A 22,159-nucleotide genomic window follows, 5' to 3' on the forward strand; every position below is an offset into this window, starting at 1 on the left:
TTTATGCCTCAAATTTTTAAGGGATAACTCTGAGGCAAAAGCAGAGTTCGGCTGGGTCTACACCATAGTTTTGTCGACAGAAAGGGCTTTCTGTCGATATAATTCAAGGAGCGTTTAGATACAGCATTCTGTTGACAGAGTCTCAATAGAACTCTGTATTTGCCTCAACAGTGTTATCACTCAAAAATTCGAGGCACAACAATCGATCAAGAGAAAACTATTGACAAAAATGCAGTGTAGCCACTTCTGTCGACGGAGAGGGCTTCCAGTTGCTAAGCGGCCATTTGCAGAGCTGCCATTCCACTTTCTAGCCGTGTCTACATGTGCTGGCTACTTCGAAGTAGCGGCGCCAACTTCGAAATAGCACCTGCCACGTCTACACGTGGCGAGCGCTATTTCGAAGTTGAAATCGACATAAGGCGGCGAGACGTCAAAGTTGCTATCCTCATGAGGAGATGGGAATAGCGCCCTACTTCGACGTTCAACGTCGAAGTAGGGCACGTGTAGCCGACCCGCGTCCCGCAACATCGAAATAGCGGGGTCCGCCATGGCGGCCATCAACTGAGGGGTTGAGAGACGCTCTTTCCAGCCCCTGCGGGGCTCTATGGTCACCGTGTGCAGCAGCCCTTAGCCCAGGGCTTCTGGCTGCTGCTGCTGCATCTGGGGATCCATGCTGCATGCACAGGGTCTGCAACCAGTTGTCGGCTCTGTGGATCTTGTGCTGTTTAGTGCAACTGTGTCTGGGAGGGGCCCTTTAAGGGAGCGGCTTGCTGTTGAGTCCGCCCTGTGATCCTGTCTGCAGCTGTTCCTGGCACCCTGATTTCAATGTGGGCCGCTTTGGTGTGTAGACGCTCCCCTGCAGCGCCTATTTCGATGTAGTGCTGCCCAACGTCGACGCTGAACGTCGACGGCACCAGCCCTGGAGGACGTGTAGACGCTATTCATCGAAATAGCTTATTTCGATTTCGCTACATCAAAATAAGCTATTTCGATGTAGCATTCACGTGTAGACGTAGCTTCTGTTACCAGGGTAATCTCGACAGAAGCTCTGTCGACAGATTGCATCTACACACAATTTGCTCTGTGGATAGAGAGAAAGTGGAATGGCAGCTCTGCAAAGAGGGCTGCTGGGCAACCAGAAGCCTTCTCTGTCGACAGAAGTGTCTATACGCTGCACTTTGTCTACAGTACTCTGTCCAGAGATTGCTATACCTCAAATTTTTTAGGGATAATACTATCGAGGAAAATGCAGAGTTCTGTCAAGACTTTGTCGACAGAATGCTTTACACGTGTAGATGCTCCCTGAGTTGTGTGGACAGAATGCTCGTTCTGTTGACAAAACTCTGTAGCGTAGACCCAGCCTAACATATGAAGAACTTTGTAACTAAGACTATGGCTACACTATAACCATACACATCTGTATCCCAAAATAGCAACTCCATGGCCAAACACCCCACATGAAATAGGAACGCTGCTATTTCAAGTGTGATATTCTGGTTCTGGTATCCCTTGTCATACAAGGGGAAGTGGAAAATTTGAAATAACTGCTTATTTTGAACTTTGGTGTTTGTGTGGACAGCACCTAGTTTGAAATAAGTTAACGTGAAATAAATTATGCAGTTTGCATTGAGCAAATTGTGTAAGTTATTTCAAGTTACAGCAGCAGTGTAGCTATAGCCAGACAAGTTTTGTTTTTCACATAGTGGAAAGGAGAAACCAATTGACGAACTTTTGGTGGGAGTAGCTTAGAGCAACAAACCAAGACTGTCTTGGCAACACCATTTTGAACTGACTTGAGGGAGGTGAGATTACCAGTATTGATGCCAGAGAGGAGGAGATGGAAACACTTGTGTGAAGTGACCAGGTCATAGACAGGAGTTCTGGCAGGGTAATCAAAAAAGAGAGTCAGATATTAGAAATGGTGTGAAGCAACAAGCAATACATTTTACATTAGCCATGAAATGTTTAGGTCAAAGGAGAAGTAAATTTTCTGTCTGGGTTATACGTTCTTATTTATAAAGAGCCTGCACTGATTATTGAATGCAATTTAAAATTTAGTTGTTCATAAGTGTGAAGAAAGTCATATTTCCGGCCCCCCCCACCCCAACAGCATGGTTTTAAAACGTTGGGAGGCTATTTGAATGAAATTGTTTTCATGTGTAGCACCCTAGGAAAGTGTTTAACAGAAATTACATAGGAAATCTTTACATGCCATATTGAGCCATATAATATTGCAGAGCAGACACTTCATTCTCCCTCGTCAGCGGTCTCAGTGCCTTTGGGTTACACACATGCTAAAACTAAAACCTGATATTTTTCAACCTGTTATATAATAGGCTAGATAAGCATATAATAGGTTTTGAACCCAATAACTTGAGTGCCAGAAGCTGAGCGTCTTCCACTGAAATGAAAGAAGTAGCTGCTCTTGTAGGCTAGTAGTAGCAGCTAGTAGGGTAGTAGGCTATGTGGCCCAGTCACTAGAGACTGATGTGGTGCCAGTTTGGTATCACTGATATACCAAATGTTATTCTGACTTGTATGTTTGTATGGCAACTGGCGTTACAGGGCCCAAACTTGTTTGGCTGATTGGAGCTGTTGGAATAGAAATGCTTAAGAATTAAAAAAACTGGACATAGAGAGGTCTGTATGGTATCTGCTGAAGAGAGCATACTACAATAAAGGGGAAGTTTTTGGGTGCTTTCTCTCACACGAAGCAAAGAATTTACTGCAGATGCTGGGTTTGCTCAGTGTGAAAGTAACAAATGCTGCCTCCTATTATGCTATACCTATGGCACTGAGAAGAGGCAGGGTTTGTCTGGAGATGTGTAATCTATTTAAAAAGTTACTCCTCTCTGACCTGTTTGTCTTGTGTTCAGGTGTTCTATGCTGTTGTCTCTCTACTAGTGAAAGATAGTAGAGTCTCTGCTGGTGACAGCAGGGCCATTCCTCATTCACTTTTGCCCCTTTCAGTCCTAAGATGATGTGAGTTGCTGTTTCAGTACTTTTTTATGTGCCAAAGACATCAAACCCAATGCCCTTCTTTTCATCCGAGTCTAAGTTATAGGTTTTTGCGGTACATTTTTATCTTGTGTGTGGAAACTGTGTCCATGGTGATTTTCATAGAATCTTTGCTAACAACTGCAGGTGAAGGACCCTTTCTGTAGCGAATGGAACGGTGCAGTTTATCACAGAGCACGTTGAATTTGTTTGGCTCACATGTTTACTGATGTCTTGGTTAAGATCACAGTTATTACCTTCAACTCCTAACACTGCACTGTACTGCGGAGCCCACACAGAGGGTATTGTCCTTGGACACAAAGCTACTGTAGGCATGCAGACTAATCTTCATTTCCTAAGCACCATTGATGTTTCTCTTTAGCAAGGACAGTGCAGGTCACATTTCTTTCAACATTCCCCACCCCCCACCCCACCGCCCACATCTGATGCACAGAGCCTTTAAGAGATCACTTCAACTTCTGCTGTATGAAGCAGAAATAAGGGTTGGCTGTAAGGATGAGCAGGCGTTGCTTGAAGTAGCCGATTGGATGAGACGTTAGCAGTTGCTATAGGTTTGTTTATTTTCATATGAAATGGTCAGCAATCTTGTTTCCTCACATTTGAGAGAAGGTGCTGCTCATGAGCACTGCCAGATATTTTTAACCAGATAGAGACAAGGTTCAATAGTTTAGCTTATTACAGCTAACTTATCACGAAAGTCAGGAAAGTGTGGCCAATCCAGCTTTATAGGGATATGTTGGTGTTTTCTTTTTTTTAAAGATAAACTCTCTCAGTTTTATTAGACTGAGATAATGAGAACACATGGATCATCTCTGGGCAAATATATTGACTAAGTGCATGCCTCCAACATTGTCCTTACTGGTTGCTTCATGGCAACTGGGTCTTGAAAAGAGAGCCTGCCAAAAACCCACAAGCTGAGAATGTGGCTTTGTATTACTGTGGGCCTCAGTTGTGTAGGTGCAGTTGGGCAGAATATTTTGACAAACTTTTTTGGGAGCAGAAAAATGCATAAATATTTCATGAATTTGTGTCAGTTTTGCTTAATTGTTTTGGTGGAAAACTCAAATTTGGAAGAAACGCTATTTTTCTGTTCCACATTACTTTTTATTTGACATTTCCTTTATTTTTTAAATGTAAGCAATGTTATAAATCCCCAGAGAATGGAGCAGAGCTAGTCTACAGAAACTAAGCCACTTTGCACTGGACAGGGAAAGATGGAAGGAAATAGTGAGAGAAGCATCAGACACCAACGGGTGCTGAGCCAGTGATGGCTGATGATGAACATTACAAATGCTCAAAATTGAAATAAGATTTTGTGACTTTTTTGGATTCACCAAACTTTTTTTAAAATTCAGTTTTGTTTTGACTGGAAATGTTTTTTTTTTTCCCCACCAATTGCCAGTAAACCACCCAATTTGGTTTTTACACAGAACGACCTACAAGTGCCTGTGTCAGGGTTCTTTCCTGTGTGAAGTCTGGGGCTTATGACCTAGTTAGATGAGACAAAAACAAAATAAAAGTGAAGAATAATAATGAACAAGACAACTGTGGTGAGTATTTTATCACTGGTATTTTTTCTGCCTACCAATAATAAGATTGAGTCCATAATAATAACCATGCAATGAGAGCCAATTTGGATTATAAATCCAAACAGCTACTGCAGGAATTTACAATAGAGGGAGTTTTTTTTCTTTTAGATGAAAGTTTTCTTAAGTAACCCTGTGCTGGGAAGGAGAGGTGAAGTCAAGAGGTTGCTTTAAGTTATGCGTCTGGGTTATGGGTCCCAAGGAACCATAGGCCAGCAGGGGATATCTGGAGCACTTGATCTCCATTCTCAACCCTTCCTGATTCCAACATACGCCCTGTGCTGCGGGCTGGAGGGAGGAGGCATAGCAGCTGCCTGTACTGCCTCTGTGTCTACTGAGGACTATCCCCAGGCTGGGAGACCTGCCAGAAAGGTGCACATGGGTGGTTTCTGTTCCTTTTGCGTTGCCTGTGTGGCACAGAGTTTTATGTGCTTGGCTGTAACCCAAGCAAATAGTCTGGGGTTTACTTTTTTCCATTTTATTTTTTAATAATGAATTCTACGCTGCCTGCCATGCATCACCTTTCCTGACAAAATCCTTTTCTCATGACACAGAGTGATCCCTGAGGGCCAGTTACATAACACATTTCTGGTCCTGCTACTTGGTGTTTACACAGCTCTAAATCTTGATCCCCTGTAGAGATCACATTGTGTAGCCTACTGGCAACAAACAAAGGCTGCTTCCTATGCAAAATACACAAGCCTGGCTTCTGTGCTTGCATGTTTAGGCAGACGCCCATCTGCATTTTGGGACTCAAAGGAAGGACACTGCTAATACCAACATTCCGGGTGACGTGTGGCTGGTAACTGCAAACCACACTCCACCTCAGAAAACAGAACAAAAAAACCTGATGCTCCTAATAAGGAGAAAACAAGAAGTCCTGTGGCACCTTTACAGACTAACAGATATTTTGGAGCATAAGCTTTCGTGGGCAAAGACCTGCTTTGTCAGCTTATGATCCAAAATATCTGTTGGCCTATAGGGTGCCACGGGCCTTCTTGTTCATTTTGAAGATACAGACTAACTCAGCTACTCCTCTGAAAATGAGAAAAGACTCAACTTCACTACTTCTATCATTTCCATGTGTTAAATGTTAAATAACCAGACCAGTTTAAACCCAAACAGCTGCCAGAGCTAGTAGTGTCATAACAAATGTTTTAAAGGCAAACACATTTGTTGTTCACAAATTCATACAGCTGTAGAGTGCAAATGGAAGGTACAGAAATTGTCCTGTTCTCAATAACAGAGGTGGAAGCATCTTTGTTAGGAGTGGTATAATTTAAAAAGCGCTGGTCAGTAGTGGAAGGGCTGCTTGAATATTGCTAAAGCCCAAGTTCTGGCTAATAATTAAAACAATAAATTGCGCTCTCTATTTGGAACCACTTGGTGGGTGAGATGTGTGTGTTCCCTCAACCGTCTACTCCCCTGTTTCTCTTCTTCCTTGAGGTGGTTACAATAAATTCATGCTCCTTTCTCTCACTTTCTCCCTTTCAAATGGGGTTGAGGAATCAGCCAATTATAAGGGCATAGCAATCTCTCATTAAGAGCAAATGGGATTAACTCCCATCAATAATAGCTTAGGTGGTGGTGAAAGGGAGCGTGGGGAAGGTTCTGAGCCTGGAGTGGAGGGCTGTCTGCAATGTGGGCTAGACAATGGGTGAATGCCAGTGGAATTGGGAGAGAGTAAAGAGGGCATATTAGTGCAAGGTAGCCCCAGTAAGTTTCCACAGGGTAAGGACAACTGAACCTCAGTCATCCTGCATGACAGATCAGCTCGTGTTCCACTTTGCTGGGCCTGGCTCCCTGCTCCAGGCAAGGTGAATTGATCTGTGAGGCCACTGTGTTCAGCTTTGGCCCAGCTGTTTCTCTTCCATGACAGAGGGCATCATTATGCCAAATTTCACTGCATGCCATTGCAAGCTGGTACATGGGGTCACAATGCCATGTATGTTTGGCCCAATGACCTCTCTCCATCAAGTGGCTGCTGAGCCAAATCTGAGCAGTAATGCAGTCCAACACACCAGGTTACAGCAACCCCTTGGTTTGAGAGCCTACTCAAATGGGGGGCACAGGCAAACAACTCCCTGCTCTCACACACCTCTCAGGCTCCCCATCTCCCCTATGGCACATAATTTGCATGAGCACCACTGGAGTAGTGCAAGGGCAATGTGGGAAGATAGAGAAACTTGGCATGGGCTCAGACAGTGAAAGGGTTACAGAGGGAGAAATGTTTTCCCTTCCCTGATCGTTATTGTGAAAACTTCCTTTTTTCATTTTTTTTAAACCTTACCAAACCAAAACTGTTCCCAGTGACAACCCATCTTTATTACCATGTCCAATTCTTAAACTCAGTGGCTACATCTACACTTGAACATTTTTTTGAAAAAGCTGGGCCTTTCTTGAAAAACAACTCATGGAGTGTCTACACACACAATGCATTCTTTTCATATTAAATTGAAAAAACATGGCCCTTTTTCTGGTGGTCCTCTTCCAGTCCTGGACTGAAATACTAGATTGAAAGACTGTTGAAGTTTTGAAGCTGGATCAGAACTGTGACCTATTTGTAGCTTAGATCAGTATGTGTGGCAATCTTAGAGAGAGTAAAAAGCAAAAGAACCCATTGTGATCATCTAGTCTAGCCTTTGCATATCATAGACCGTAAGACTTCCTTGAATTAATTCCTATTTGAATAAGAACATGATTTCAGAAACAATCAATTTTGATTTAAAGATTTCCAGTAATGACAAATCCACCACTAACATTGAAAAATCGTTCCAGTGGTTCATTACCATTCCAAATTTGCACCTTATTTCCAGCCTGAATTTGTCAAGTTTCAACTTCCAGCCATTGAATCTTGTTATAGCCTTGTCTGCTAGACTGAAGAGTCCATTGTCAAATTTCTTTACTTGATGGTAAGTGCTCGTAGACCGTGATCAAGTCATCCTGTAACCTTCTTTGTGCCATTAGACCTTCTTCTACAGCTATAAAGCCAACATGAAGCCTCCTTATACTTGAAAACATAGTTTATCTTGAATCAGCCACTTCCTTGGTTCTTCAGAAGTAAAGAATACACATAAGTTCTTTGCAAAGGAAGGTGAGAAACTCTGTGCATACACTAGGGTTGTCTGTGCTCCAGGATTGTCCTGGAACTGCTGGAAATTAAAGATTAGTCTTTAAATTTTGTGTCATGATGACAACTCCAGAAATATGTCTGGCTGAATTTAGCAATGCTAAAATGCACTCATTCCTCCTCTCCCTGCCTCCCGGTATCGCTGGTTAGGTCTGCCCCCGAAATTATTCACTCACAATTTTTAGAGTTTCCAAACAATCCAACCATGGGTGGTTAGGTGAAGCCTCCCTTTGAGGAGGCTAGCCCCTGTCTCCAACCCTTCTATCTGTGACCAGGGCCCAACACCCCAAACATTCCCCTCAGGTGAAGGAGCCCTGGGCCAGCTGCAGCTGCATCTCCTCTTTCCTTCCAATCCCTAAACCCAAGCCACTCTGGGGGCTGAAAAAGTGTCTTGTCACAGATGTTTGCGATATGCCCAAAGTAAGTACGGGTGGGGGGTGGGGCGAGGACGCAGTATGTGCTGTTCAGCTTCCTAGGTTACCCAGTAATCTCCATTAGTGAGGAAACCAGAAGCTGAATCATGCACCTCCCCTCCCCCGCTGCCTCAGATCCTGCATGGGGCATAATAAAGGAAAAACTTCTCTGTAAACACCACTGTGCAAGGGGTGGGGTGGGGGGGCAGGTTGGGGTCTCACTGCTACAGCACTTCCAGAGCTTCCCCTGGCCTATTATATCTGCTCCCCATGATTCCATCTGCCTAACCTGGACACCGTGGCTTGTGGCCCTCTCCTATAGCTTTCACCCAGAGGGTGACTTCTTACACAGGAAAGAATTTCTTTAGGTTTATGAACCACATCCAGTTTCAGATGATGTTAGCAGTGACAGTGACCGATAAACTGAAGTCAGCTTAAAATGTTCTCCTGTAACCACTGGTAACGTAAGTAATGGTGACAGTGGTTGAGATAAGGGAGGAATTTCCCCTTCAGTGTGAATGTAAAATGGGCACTAGTAAATGGTTTTTCATGTTGATTCACCAGCTTCAGCTTCTGAGCCTGTTCTCCTCCCTCTGCCAGCTGTGGCACTATTGTGTTTGAGAAGAGTTTGTCCCTGCCAGCTGAAATAGGAGCAGTGCCATTGGGATTCCTGTGGTGTGGATATATGGCTTGCCTTGGGGGCTCCCTTACCCTTTCTAGCTGGCATACCATTAGGGATGGGAGATTGAAGAGCTTTGTGAGACAAAATTGAAGGCAACAAAACATTTTTTTATGCAGTCGTGGGTGTGCTACAGACTCCATGTGACTTCAGGCATCATTTTGTACCTCAGTGGTTCTCCATCTTCAAAACTGGAATTATGTTATTTAATCAGCTGAGTGCTGTGAGAAGTGCAGATGAAAAGTGCTTTCCTAGGGCAAAGTACTGTTATATTTGTCTCTGGTAGTGTCTGTGCAGCTCTAGCTAACTCCCAGGCCTATGCAGCACACTCGCAAAGAAACTGCCTTGAACTTCAGTAGAACAAGGTTTCCACCTTAGTTTTTGAGTGTCCTCATGTGAAGTCAAATGTTGGGGAAGATTTTAACACAGGCTTTGTACACACAAAGCAAAAGCTTTTAAGATTTTTCTTTAATGAGAAACTGCCAGTGGAAACACACATCCTCTTCTTGCCACATCAGTGGGCAGAGATGTCATTACTGCCATTATCACACAGACTTAGGAAGATGGAATGGGGAGGGGTGCCTGGATTGCTGCCTTTCTGTGGTTAAAAATGCATGCAGCCGCTATTTCAAGTTTAGGGGAAGTGACTTGGGACTTCCTGTGGAGCGGAGTTAACCCTACAATTACTTTGCATCTAAGCACATCCCTTCCACTTTGCTGCTTGGAGTGGACTGTTCTTAAAGGTGAACTATCCCACTGGTGGGCTGAGTGATGGCCTCAGGGTCCATGGACAGCTCCTAGGACCCACCTCCCTTTCCTTGGGTCTCAAAATGGAATCCTCCAGACGGTGGTGGACATTGGGCTCCATGATGGGAGTGCAGAAATACAGTCTATCAAGTAGCCGGGGCATGTGACAGATGACTTACCACACATTGACCTTGAGGTCCAGGGCCGTGAGATAGTTCATGAGCTCCCCACACTGCACTGCTGTACAGCGGGTTCAAGCTCCTGCTGAAGTCCCAGCTCTTGCTGAAATCGCACCAGATGTAACCAGCATGCTAGTGTGTTCTCCGGCCAGTGTGCCTCACATTTTGAAATAGTGGGGCAGGGCTGAGGTAGAGCAATCATGGAAGCGCAGTGGTCCGTGTGCACAAAAGAGGAGGGGTAAACTTCTGGCCAATAGACAGCAAGTGGGAAGAAACTGAAGAGGCCAAAAGATGGGAAGATATCAGGCAGGGAACTGTAGGACTGACATGAGGGATCGCTCACTGGTTAGAACTTTGGCCTTTGAGTTTAATACCTGAAGGGGCAGGTTAGATTTAAAAAAAAAAATCTAAGGGATGGTGATGGGTCCTGCTGAGGGGGTAGGGGACCCGGACTCCATGACCCCTCAAGGTCCCTTCCAGCTTTATGAGATATGAATGTACGCATGGGAGTAGTTCAGTGTGTAATTGCTATGTCCATGCTACAAAGTGGGTGGGTAGCAAGGGGTCAGATATTAATGTGACCTTACCTACACAACTAGGTGGCTATATTAACGCCTGTCCTGTGCATCTAGTGCAAATGATGGGGGTGGGAAGATAAGGGCAAATCCCTACAACTCAACAGCCGTGTCTACACTAGCTCCAAACTTCAAAATGGCCATGTAAATGGCCATTTCGAAGTTTACTAATGAAGCGCTGAAATACGTATTCAGCGCCTCATTAGCATGCAGGCGGCCACGGCACTTCGAAATTGACGCGGCTTGCCACCTCATGACTTGTCCCGACGGGACTCGTTTTCAAAAGGACCCCGCCTACTTCGAAGTCCCTTTATTCCCACTGCTCATAGGAATAAGGGGACTTCGAAGTAGGCGGGGTCCTTTCAAAAAGGAGCCCTGTCGGGACAAGCCGTGCAGCGGTGAGCCGCGTCAATTTCGAAGTGCCGCGGCCGCCCGCATGCTAATGAGGCGCTGAATACGTATTTCAGCGCTTCATTAGTAAACTTCAAAATGGCCATTTACATGGCCATTTTGAAGTTTGGGGCTAGTGTAGACATAGCCAGAGAGAGAAACTTGGTATTCTGTGTTTACACTATAATGCAGAAGTTGTTATGGATGTCTTCGACAATACAGGGAACATTATTTACTGCTTTTTTGTTTTGATAGTATATAGACTAGCACGGCTTTCACTCTGTTACTTATGTAAGAAGGAAGTAGTTATGCCAGCCTTTACAAACCAAAGGCCTGAATCTGCCAACATGCCTGTAGGTAACTTTGCAAATGGGAGTGGGTCACCTGGAAGCATGTTTCAGGGGCTGAGTCCTAAATGTAGAATCCCTGAATTTAGGACCTAGTCGACGAGTAAAGATGTTCCTGCCCATTCACCCAAGAGGAATTTACGCCATACTTGCTCCTGCAGACGCTGACCAACTGAAATGCTTTGTGTTAAACTGTAGAAGTTCATCAACCATTTTAAGTCTGCTCACACATTTTGTTAAAAATCTGGGATCTTAAAGCAATTAATTTGTTTAAATATGGCATTTTTAAAGTTTCTGCTGGAATTTCTTCCTTTCCAAGTAGTCTGATTACTAACACCTTTTACTCTGTTGATTGAAATGAAAATGTGACCTTGATGTGCATGTGAAAGAATTTCTTGTATATCCTCTCTTAAAAGCTATATTTTCCAGCCCATGACTTGTAACTGATTTGCATCTGAGTTTTGTGGGAAATTTTCTACAAAAGGGAATGCCCTACCTCCGAAGTGATTGCTCGTAAGAGGAATGTTAATAAATTACTGGTAGCCCCTGGTAACATACCTGTGTAGTATTAAAATCAGGTTAATCATTTGCACTTTAATGGAAGTAATGACTTGCTGCAAAGGTAGGAGTTTAGCAGGTACAGCAGGGTTTTCTTAATGACTAATTAAGCCACAGTCTGTTTTACAAACTTTGCTGCAGATTAGGTTGGCATAAAGTGGTGGGGCAGAAATGAGGTGTGACTGGGAGAAAGGGTTGAAGTTACCAGCATGCAATTTTATCCATCCCATAATGTCACCCATATTCTACAATTTGTGCATTATAAAAAAATGCTGTGTAGCCTTTCTTATCCATGCATGGCATATCTTTGACACAAGCATGGAGTTCACACAATTCTACACTGTCATAAGCATTGCTCATAGAGGACACAATCCTCCGATATTTTCAGAGCCTCAAAGAACAGTATCAAGAAAGGAAGGTACCATGATGATTTAATGGAAGACAGATTACTGTGGGACACAGCAAGAACCAATTCTAGGGGACCAGTGGTGGTCGCAGAGCAGCTTCAGATGGTGGAGCACCGCTTTGGAGCTCAAAACAATGTTGAGAAATGGCTGCAAAAGTTTTGGCTGTGAAGGGCCCACTCTTGAACCTGCGAGCTAAGCTCTCTCCACCCCTCTAGCATCCTGGACTCTAGAATGAGAACGTTACTGACAATGGAGACTCAAATGACTATTAAACCATGGAAACTTGCAGTGTAGACTGGCAGCAATCCTATGGAAAATCATTCTGAAGTAGGAAAATCCACTGTGGGAGGCCATTGTCATCCAAGTATGTAGCATCAGCTGCGACTCAGGATCATGACTATTGGCACTGTGCCGGAAACAGTGGATGGATTTCCAGAAATGAGGTTCCCAAAACGCAGCAGAGCAACAAGTAGAATGCATATCCCTATTTTGCCCCAGAGAAAGGAATACCTTTCTGTGTTTGTTCAAGCATTGGTGGGTCACCAGAGATGCTTCACCAACATCAGAATTGTCTGTTGCAAGATGCTCAGTTCCTTAAGAACAAAGGACTGCTCAGAAAGATCCAAGCAGGGACTTTCTTTCTCCGCTGGTGGCTTACCACGGGCAATGTTGAAATGTCAGTAGTGGGTCTCAGCAACCCCGCCTATCCCTTGTTCCCTGTTCCAGGAAACTGTACACCAGCTAAACAACACCAAGCTAACATTCAATTACCAGCTCAGAAGGTGCAGAACATCAGTGGAATATGCTTTTGGTAGACTGAAGGGATGTTAAGTATCGGAGGGGTAGCCGTGTTAGTCTGGATCTGTAACTGCAACAAAGGGTCCTGTGGCACCTTATAGACTAACAGAAAAGTTTTGAGCATGAGCTTTCGTGAGCACAGACTCACTTCATCAGATGCTGGTCTTGGAAATCTGCAGGGCCAGGTATAAATAAGCCAGAGCAAGGGTGGGGATAACAAGGTTAGCTCAGACAGCAAGGGTGAGGCTTACTACCAGCAGTTGATCTGGAGATGTGAAGACCAAGGGAGGGGAAGCTGCTTTTGTATTTAGCCAGCCATTCACAGTCTTTGTTTAAGCCTGAGCTGAGGGCGTCGAATTTGCAGATGAATTGTAGCTCAGAAATTTCTCTTTGGAGTCTGGTCCTGAAATTTCTTTGCTGTAGGATAGCTACTTCTAGGTCTGCTACTGTGTGGCCCGGGAGATTTAAGTGCTCTCCTACGGGTTTTTGTATATTGCCATTTCTGATATCTGATTTGTGTGCGTTTATTCTTTTACGTAGAGACTGTCCAGTTTGTCTGATGTATACAGCAGAGGGGCATTGCTGGCACATGATGGCATAAATTATATTGGGAGATGTGCAGCTGAATGAACCCACGATGGTGTGGCTGATCTGGTTAGGTCCTGTAATGGTGCTGCTGGTGTAGATATGTGGGCAGAGCTGGCAACGAGGTTTGTTGCATGGATGGGTCCCTGAGTTAGAGTGACTGTGGTGCGGTGTATAGTTGCTGGTTAGGATTTACTTCAGGTTGGCAGGTTGTCTGTGGGCAAGGACTGGTCTGCCTCCCAAGGCCTGTGAAAGTGGTGGATCGTCGTCCAGGATGGGTTGTAAATCCCTGATGATGCGCTGTAGAGGTTTTAGCTGAGGACTATAGGTGATGGCTAGTGGTGTTCTGTTGGTTTCTCTCTTGGGCTTGTCCTGTAGTAAGAGGCTTCGTGGCACACATCTGGCTCTGTTGATCTGTTTTTTCACTTCCTCAGGTGGGTATTGCAGTTTCAAGAATGCTTGGTAGAGATCCTCTAGGTGTTTGTCTCTGTCGGAGGGGTTGGAGCAAATGTGGTTATATCTTAGTGCTTGGCCGTAGACAATGGATCGTGTGGTGTGTCTGGGATGGAAGCTGGAGGCATGAAGGTAGGCGTAGCGGTCAGTGGGTTTACGGTACAGGGTGGTATTGATGTGGCCATCGTGTATTAAAGGAGGGATGTTAGCATCATTTAATCACAAGATTGGATGTCCACGAGAGAAATGGCCTTATGGTTATAGTTCTTCACTGTGTCCTGCATAACTATGAGGCAAAGAGGGAATAGTCGCTGTGGAGGTGGAGTGGCTGTCTGCTGAGTTTGAACAGCCAAGTGAGGGCTATTAGAAGAGCTCCAGGCACAGCTATACAGTTGACAGAGGCCTTGAAGGAGCACTTCAACAGTTAGCCACAGTCATGCATTGTCATGTGCTCTGTTCCACCTGTCCCTGTAGTTTTGGGGCCTGTTAGGAAGTGTGTGGTGCCTACTGTACATCTATGACCACAACACTGTGCATGTCACTGGTCCTGTGAGTTGTCAGCACACAATTAAAAGTATGTGAGCACTTTCACTTCTGCTCAGCATTCTGCAGCCCATGTTGTGAACTACTAAATATGAATTATCTGCCCCAAAATAAAGATTGCCTAACAAAACTAGTGCAAAAATCTGTATAATTTTAAAAGCAAATGCATTAAAAACATAATACATTTTAGGGAATGGAGCTAAATAAGGGGAGTGAATATTCATGAACATTCTGGCTACCAGTCAGGTCTGTGTCAAGCTGTGGTTCTTCTTATCTCTCTACACCGGGGTCAGTGAATGCAGGGATGTGGCCCTTGATGCTATGTGGAATGTTGAGGGGGTTGTGATGCTAAAATGGAGTGTTTCATGGACTTCAAAGGGAGTCAGTCCTGTGATTGTTGAACCCACTGATCTACAAGAATCTGCAGCCTCTGAGTACTTCTGGAGAAGCCCCATTGTGTCTTGGTGTATCCTCCCTCTCCTTTCCCAGCACCTGTCTTCTGTCCTCTTTCCTTCTCCTAGCACCTGCAATAGTCACTTCCCAGTTCTTCTCTCAATTTGATGCATTACAGCCCTGCTAATCCACAGATATTCGTGGACCATTTATGTGGAGAGTGGAATGGATGAAGATACAACTGGGCAGGGTGGCACCTCGCTACTCACTGGTGGCATCTGGATGTGGCATCTGGCTCAAGCATTGCAGCCAAGCAGCAGGTTGGAACTGGGGCCATCCAGGCCCTCCTCACCATGTTGCCTCCGGTCCAGCAGGTCAGGTGCCTGGGGCAGCACCAATGTCCCACTGTGAGGGGTCCACATAGCTATGCTAGCCGTGTTCCCAGAAAGCCAGCTCCAGCCATGTTCCCAGAAAGCCAGCTTCTGGGCAGCAGATCCTGCTCCCGGCCATGGGGCTCGGAGTGCATCAGACCATCATCCGGCCCATCCACCCTACTGTGATGCAACACGCACAGCTGCTGCAGGGCACCATGGATTCAAAGTCCTGGGAGCAGCACATGCTGTGACACCCCTTTCCCTCGACTCCCAACCCATGCTGCCCCTTCTCCTCGAGGTCTCTTACTCCTCAGTCCCCACCCTTGTTCTGCCTCTTCCCTGCAAGACCCTTCCCCGTGCCAGCTGCTCATTTCTGCTTCCTCTCCCTCCCACCCCCACTCCCCAATGAGGCAGCTCGCAGATGCAACTGGAGGTAAAAGATGGATAGCGAATTGAGGGCCAGAGTGCGGGTTGACCCCAGCAGATGCAGGACCAAGCATGGATCCCTGTGTTTTATCCACACAGGGCTCTACTGATGCATCACTGGTTTGCAGGGAACGGCATGTTTGGTGTGATCTAGTTCTTTTCTTCCTTCCTCTCTGTCTCAGGCATTCTGGGGGTGTGGAGGGGGAACTGCTTATGGCCACAACGGCAGCGGCTGCAGGTTACGGTACCTCCGGCGGTACCACTGTCAGTATAAAAAGGACAGCAAGCAAAGGGTAAGATTTAGACCTTGCTTCCGTTGCCCCCCTAAAATTTTGTACCAAACATGCTTAATGACCCTTGTGCTACAAAGAAGAATGGCTTACAGCACCAGCCATGTTGAATAAAGCCTTCCAGGAAAGAGGGAAGTGAGCGGGGAATTGTCTGGTTGCATGTGTATAGGACAGTGGCACCGAAAACTGGCACCATATTCCACAGAGGCGGTGATTTTTAGCTGAGATCTCCCTCTTGCAGGCAACAAAGGTACTGAGAGCACAGCTGCTGCTAGTGTCCTGAAGCTCCTGGGAGTCATCCAGGGTGGTGTGCTGGGGTGGGGGGTGAGGTCTTTGTAAGTGGCAGGTCTGTGATTTGACACCAAACTGACTGCTGGCCTCTTGACATGCAGGACGGCCCTGTTATCGATCTGCTCTTGCCTTTCCTAGGCAATCTGATTGTAGATGTCCATGTTCCTACAACAGGTCTGTAGCTGTGCCTGCAGTCTTTTCTCTCCATGGGCCCAGAGGATCCAATATTTCTTGTCTACTCCAGACTGGACCACAGCACTGTTAAGGGCATCGGTGCAACTGTGTCGTCATACCCGGGCAAAGGATGTGGAATTTAAAACCAGAGTTTTGAGTTCCAGTATTGTTTATAAAACCATCTTTCTCTTCCAGCCATTGACCCTGCCTGAGTCCCAAACACAAGCCATTGGTATTATCGCTCAGAGAATAGGGACTCTATCTGCATACTTTTGCAAATCCAGTGGCTGGAAACCCCCTCTAGGGATGTGGAGCAGCTGCAGATGTTATTACTTATATTTCAGTTGCGTATGGGGCCACAGCCATGGGTCAGGGCCTGGGCCCTGGTGTCTGAGCCCTTAAATTGAAGCCAGTAGGTTTGGAGGACCTGTCTCTGGTCTAAGGGTAGAGCCATCTCTCGCCATTCCCTGTCTAACTGAGTACATTGGTTTTGTGCAAGGTAGAGAGTTTATAGGCCTGCGAGAGGAAGGAATCTGGCATCAGCACACTTTCTATCGGATCAAATTGTCCTGCCATCTTATTCTTGTTCAGTGAGGTGGGTTGTGTTCTGAGTCTGCCCTGTCTGCAGACTAATTACTTCTCTAACAAAGACGAGGGTTAATTATTTAAGATGTCTTGATTATCTTAGGATATAGTAATTGCCTGCCTTACCTGGCATCCACCCACTGGACTCCGGGTAGACAGCAGGTGCCAGGCTTTCATCAGGGCAGGGGATTTATGGGGATATCTAGCACCAGATTTTAGCATACTTGTCACTTCCACCTGAGTGTGGGTCTGTGAGACCTCCCCTCCTGTTGGAATCATTGCAGGGAACTAGCAGTCTGAGGAGCCAATAGTGCATAGACTGGGCAGAAGGCCACAGGATGAGAAGCCCTCCTCAAGGGGCTTTATTTAAATTGCAGTGATAATGGGCTAGAATAGGGGTCAACAACCTTTTGGGTCTCAGCTGGTCAGGTAATTCATTGGTGGGCCGTGAGATATTTTGGCGATGGTCATCAGGCATGGCCCCCTGCAGCTCCCACTGGCCATGGTTCACTGCTCCTGGCCCATGGGAGCTGTGGGAAGTGATGGGCTGCAGGAAGTGATAGCTACATGCTCCTGCAGCCCCAGCTGCCTCCCGCTGCTCCAGTTGGTGGGAATGGAGAACCACAGCCAGTGGGAGCTGGGGGTAAGGGAGTGGAGGAGGGGACCAGTGCCTGAAAATGGTCAACACCAGTGGGTTACACTGATGGGCTAAGAGTCACAGGCTGCTGACCCCTGGTCTAGGAAAATGGGGGTGGAGGTATGTGGAAAGTCAGGATATACAACTGCTGTGCATATGGCCAGGTACTGCAAATACCTACACCAACAACTTGCTTCCATGCCCCACTAAATGGACTCCCTTTGTGCTGAGGGGAAATGCCTAGCCAAAAGCATTAACCATTTTCAGTGGCAAACCAAGAATAGCACATCTAAGTCTTCTGGGCACGGAAGCAGGGCAGTGGCTAGAGGGTGAGACTCTGTGTGGTGGGTAAAGGACAGGATGTCTCTGACAAGACAGAAATCCTCAGGAGCCCAAGTCTCTGCCTACCTGGGAGGTGTAGTGGACCTTGCTTTTGCTGACCTGCTGGCTCATGTCTGGTTGGAAATGATACAAAACAGCCTTTCCTGTAAACAGTCAGTCCTGGATGGAGCCAGGAAGTACAGGAAGATCTAAAAAACAACACAATCGTTTTTCAAAATTCCAATAAGATTTCAGTTCATTTCACAGTTAGGGCACAAGAGTTCCAGTTAGGTATTGATGTAATTAAATCTAACTCACTCTCTGAGAAGAATATGGTGCAAAATGCTGAAAGAAAATAATTGGCGTTTAGGGACTATGGGGATGGGATCGTAAGAAACCTTTAGGTAAACAGCTCTGGAGCCCACATCTACATTTGCAACAGCCAGAACATTATATCTAGCAGCTGACATCTGTCCTGTGTTGCTAGAGGATCATGAAAATACTTGTACCTTGCATTACATTTCATAGCTTTCCTTTCACTTGGCAAGAAACACGTATCCGTATTTGATGATAAAAGTACGTCTATTTTTAGAGCAAATCATGTGATGGTAATCCTATCCCTATCCTATCCTGTGGTATGAAAGTTGGAAAAACCCTCAAAGATAAGAATAGAGGAAATCAAATCAGATTTAACTTGGTAGCTGTTATGTTCTGTCTATCATATAGTATAAAACATAGCACCTCTCCCAAATTGTGGATCTCAGGTTTCACACAGATCGTAAAGAAAAGGGGAAGAATTAAAATACAGATCGGTTGCTCAGAGCAGTAGCTGTGTTAGTCTGTAGCTTCATGAAAACAAGCAGCCCTGTAGCATCTTAGAAACTAACAATTTCATTTAGTAGGTAATGAGCTTGTGTGGGTTAAGACCCACTTCATCAGATTAGATCCCTTCAGACCTTGGGCCTCATGTTCAAAGCTTTCATTGCTGCCCATGTTTGTTGGCCAGTCATTTAAGAGCAAAATACCATTTGCCAGGTCCATGAGGGCTGCAGGAATGGAAACCGAGTGTGATGTGTCCTCCTCTCCTACCCCCACACCTCCTCCTGAGTGCCACATTGAGCCGCCTGACCCATCAACCTGGTTGCCCTTCACATTGTGCTGTTGTGACAAGCAGCAGACATGCTCCCACTCTTACACTTCCACCAGCATTCACACAGGTAGGGACACACCCAGCTGCAGTTATAGGCAGACTCTCTGGCCAGAAACTACGTGTGATCCAACACTAGAGAAGCTATTAATAACCCTCAGGTTTCCAGCCCAGGATCCCAGAGTTGTACTGTCCTTCCCCTTCCGAACCTAGCCAGTGTGAATTTATTAGTTGCCTCCCGCTCAATGTGAAGAGGAATACGAAACAGCCCTTTCAGTCATGATTCCAATACATTTCACTGGTTCAGATAAAGCAAGTTTATTAGTTACAAGAGAGAGCTTTTAAGTGTTGATAAGGGACAGCAAACCGATTACAAAGTAAATAAGCAAAAATGCAAGCCAAGATTAGTACACTAAAGAGACTGGAAACGAATAAGCAGATTCTTACCCTAGTTGATGGTACAGGCAAGCAACAGATTCTAAAGGGGCAAACTACACTTCGAAACTTATAGCTTGGAATCTCTAGGTCTTTCCCATACAAGCTGGGTCCAGCACTTCCCCCTCATTCAGCCTTTGTTTCTAGAAGTCTTCTTGTGTGGTGAATAAAGAATAACCAAGGAAGTCACTCCTGGCCTCATAGCATTTTAGTATATGGTGGAAACATTTTATTTCAAAGCTTGGTTCCCAGGCTGGTTTGTGGGGAACAAAACTGACCTTCCAAGATGGAGTCTGATGAAGTGAGTCTGTGCTCATGAAAGCTCATGCTCAAAACTTTTCTGTTAGTCTATAAGGTGCCACAGGACCCTTCGTTGCTGTTCTAGAATTATGTGACCTGGCCACACGTCCTTGCAGTGTTATAGCAGTAATTTTTGACTTATTTTAAAAAAAGGCTGAGAATATATTTTGACAAACTCAATTTCCATACTAAACAAAAAATGTGTCATGATGAATGTTACTTGGTTGAAAACACAATTTTCCATCAACCAATGTTTTGATGGAATATTTTTGACCAGCCCTCCTACTGAGCAAGCTGCTCACTCACACAGTGACTGAAAGCAAAGGAAACAAAATGCTGACACACTGATTCAACTATTCCACTGTCCATTTTCTTTACTTTTAGCCCATCATCTCCATCTGGCTGCTGCTTTGTTGTACCTGAAAGGCTGGCTTTGGGTGTTTTCTGGGCAAGCCCATTTGAAATACAGAATATTTCAATATTCCTAACTTCAGCTACAAAAAGGACACATACAGGTGACTAGGATAATCATAGTGAGCAAATCACAACTTTTCCAATTACATATCACATGACATACTTTGCACAAAATGCATCATAATTATGCCATTATCATATCATATATATAAATAAAACTAACAAAAATAGGGTGCCATTTCACGGAGAATCTCTGAGCTCTACAAGTGGCTCTGGCTGACTCTGTGTTGTCACGGTGAGTCACTTAACCTCTTTGTTATCAGTTTCCTCCCCTGTAAAAGGATACTAATAATACAAACACACATATCTATTTTGTGGAAAAATGCTGTTTCATTATTACTCATGTTTCTTCAAGAACCAAGCCTGATTGTGTGAGGCATTGCACAAAGAGTCACTGACAATCTCTGCCTCAAACTGTTTACAATCTAAACAGAAGCCAGTATCTTAGGTGAAGTCCTGACCTTACTGAAGTCAATGGCAAAACTCCCACTGACTTCAGAAGAACCAGGATTTCCCCCCACCTCCTTCAGTTTTACTCTAGAAGTGAATAGGAAGCCAGTGAAGTTATCAAAGCTTCATGTTCCCTCTGGTAAACCCCACCTAATGTGAGCAGTTGTGGTCTAAAGTACCTTAAATGCAGCTCCAGGTGGAGCTTGCGGTAGTAATCCGATTCAGAAACCATAAAGCCATTGATCCAGAATATGGCACAGTAATCATAGATAGAAGGCTGAAATGAGCTCAATGGGTTGTAATCAACTGTTCAGTGCCTGGTTGGCAATCAGTATCCAGTGGTGTCCTCCAGACTTTAGTTTGTTGACTGATAACTTAGCAATCAGCTGACAGCAGCACTGTATCTAATTCCAGTATAAAATTAAGAAAATTAAATACTGGACCCACTCAGCTCTGATACTAACATATTGTGACATCTTGTGGTAAGTTACTCTGGAGACACTGGCTAGCCTTAAATTTAACATTTTTTGTTACTAACTCTGTGGAGAAAGCCAGATACTGTCAGGACTCCTGGGCTCTATCTCCACTCTAGAAGGGAGAGTATCCTGTCTTCCAACAGTGGCCAAGGTCAGGAGCTTCAGAAGAAATGAACAGAAGAGGTAATTGTCCAGTGAGCCACCCCATCTGTTGTTCATGCCCAGCTTCTAGCAAATGGATGCTTGAGGCACCATGCTTTGCCCATTCTGGCTGGTAGCTGTTTATGGATATGGAGTTATCCTCTTCGAACTTATTTTGCTCTTATTGGAACCCAGGCCTTCTCCCACCCTTCCCTGGGAAAAATTTCCACAGGTTGACCATGAAGAAACAATTTCTTTTGTTTTTTAAATTGGCTGCCTGTAAATCTAATTGCGTGACCTTTTTGTGTTAGTGAAGGGGTAAATGAGATTTCCTTATTCAATTTTTACACCCCATTCACGACCTCTAACATACACTCTTGCCCCGACGTCATTTCTTTTCTAAATTGAAAAGAGACAGTATTTTAATCTCTCCTCAGATGGAAGCTGTTCCTTATCCCTAAGCATTTCTGTGCCCTTTTTTCTGTACCTTTTCCAAAGCCAATATACCTTTTTTGAGATGGGGTGACCAGATCTGCATGCATTGTTCAAGGTGTGAGCATGCCATGACTTTATATATAAGTAATAAGATATTTTCTGTCTTATCTATTTCTTCCCTAATAATTCCTGATATTCTGTTAGAGGTGTTTTTTTTTTTTTTTGCTTGCCACTGCACATTGCTCAGTTGTTTTCAGGAAATTACTCACAATGATTCCAAGATATTTCTTGGTGGGTAACAGCTAATTTAAACCCCAGCTTCTTGTATATATTGTTGGGAATTATATTTTTCCACATGCATTACTTTGCATTCATAAACATTGGGTTCCATCTGCCACTGTG

General features: G+C 44.8%; 1 long non-coding RNA gene across 1 annotated transcript in view; it reads right to left on the bottom strand.

The window, feature by feature from the left end:
- LOC142006895 (uncharacterized) overlaps positions 1-22,159 on the bottom strand; it is a 102,012-nt gene that overhangs the window by 65,902 nt on the left and 13,951 nt on the right. The window contains exon 2 of the long non-coding RNA XR_012643849.1: positions 17,987-18,108. This is a non-coding gene — a long non-coding RNA (uncharacterized LOC142006895). The remainder of the gene's footprint in view (positions 1-17,986; positions 18,109-22,159) is intronic.

The sequence above is a fragment of the Carettochelys insculpta genome, chromosome 1 (genome assembly GCF_033958435.1).
Source record: "Carettochelys insculpta isolate YL-2023 chromosome 1, ASM3395843v1, whole genome shotgun sequence".
NCBI classification, from domain to species: Eukaryota; Metazoa; Chordata; order Testudines; family Carettochelyidae; genus Carettochelys; species Carettochelys insculpta.